Source organism: Schistocerca cancellata, chromosome 3 (assembly GCF_023864275.1).
Source record: "Schistocerca cancellata isolate TAMUIC-IGC-003103 chromosome 3, iqSchCanc2.1, whole genome shotgun sequence".
NCBI classification, from domain to species: domain Eukaryota; kingdom Metazoa; phylum Arthropoda; class Insecta; order Orthoptera; family Acrididae; genus Schistocerca; species Schistocerca cancellata.
The window spans coordinates 810838775-810840332 of NC_064628.1; the positions used below are offsets into that span (position 1 = coordinate 810838775).

The 1558-nt window shown below is 50.5% G+C and overlaps 1 pseudogene; it reads left to right on the forward strand.

Annotated features, from left to right (window-relative positions):
- The first annotated feature begins 1077 nt into the window (after positions 1-1077).
- On the forward strand, positions 1078-1195 carry LOC126177774 (5S ribosomal RNA; annotated as a pseudogene).
- The last annotated feature ends 363 nt before the right edge of the window (positions 1196-1558 follow it).

The following is a 1558-nucleotide window of genomic DNA, read 5'->3' on the forward strand; positions in this document are numbered from 1 at the left end:
CCCGAGGCAGGATTCGAACCTGCGACCGTAGCAGTCTCGCGGTTCCCGACTGAGCACCTAGAACCGCTAGACCACCGCGGCCGGCACTGTCAAGTAATATACGAGGGTTGCACCGCATTTTTTTCCTCAATAATTCTTTATTAAACATAATGAGGATTACAGAAACGAAATAATGATGTTTTATCTAAGCACCCTAATTTTCGACGTAATCCCCATCCCGTTCTATGGCCTTCATCCAGTGTGAAACAAGGGCGTGTTCGCCCTGTTGGTACCAGTCTTTGTCCTGATGGTAGAGCCAATGCTTCACTATATGAATCGTTTCCTCATCGTCCTCAAAATGTCTTCCAAGAACGCCATCCTTTAATGGACCAAACAAGTGGAAGTCCGAGGGGGCTAGGCCAGGGCTGTCACGTGTGACAGCCGTGAACGGTCTCCTCGAAAGCCGCAAATCTTGGAGCTCCGCCGAACCGCGTTCTGTTCACCTCACCCTCTGTGTCCAGCGACTAACTGTACTTCTGTCGACAGCAGATTCTCCATAGACTTTGCGTAATCGGTTGTAAATATTCTCCAAAGTTTCTTTCTCTGTAGCGAGAAATTCAATGACGGCACGTTGCTTGTAACGTACATCACCTACAGATGTCATTTTGAAACTGTCCTGAAGCTACGCTATCTGTCGGAAGTGACGGAAACTAGGCAAGCTCACTCAAACGTCAAATAATACATACGTATCGTTTCTTATTCGTTGCATTGTTTTCGTCTGAGAAAAAAAAATGCGGTGCATTACTTTCTGGGTAAACCTCGTAGATCGATGAAACTTGGACCATTAAAAAAAATGCAACAGTATAGTGCAGGAACGTCACTGAAAGAAATACGCAATGAACTGAACATAAATGACAATTTTGTTCAAAGACCAAAAGCGCAATGCACTCCGCCTCGCCTTGTGTATACGCCTCCCATCCCCCATACTCTACACCTCCCACCGCCTTGATCCCCCTCATTCCCTGGTTGCTCCTCTCCTCTCCAACCCCCGCCCTCTGCTGCTCTTTCACTGTTGTGTCCCCCCTACCCTCCATCTCTGGCAACGGCCTTGCCGCAGTGGATACTCCGGTTCCCGTGAGATCACCGAAGTTAAGCGCTGTCGGGCGTGGTCGGCAATTGGATGGGTGATCATCCAGGGCACCATGCGCTGTTGCCATTTTTCGGGGTGCACTCAGCCTCTTGACGCCAATTGAGGAGCTACTCGACCGAATAGTAGCGGCTTCGGTCAAGAATACCATCTTACGACTGGGAGAGCGGTGTGCTGACCCCACGCCTCTCCTATCCGCATCCTCCACCGATGATGACACGATGGTCGGATGGTCCCGGTAGGCCACTCGTGGCCTGAAGACGGAGTGCTACCCTCCATCTCTACACCCTTAATCTCCTTTCCCAAGGTGGCTTTCGTCAACTCCCCCTCCCAGATGATGCCCTCTCTCCCTCCATTCATCCCTCCTATTAACTCTGATCCTCATTTTCCCCTCCTTTCCTCAGCTCCCTGTTCCTCCCCCCCCTTCCAACC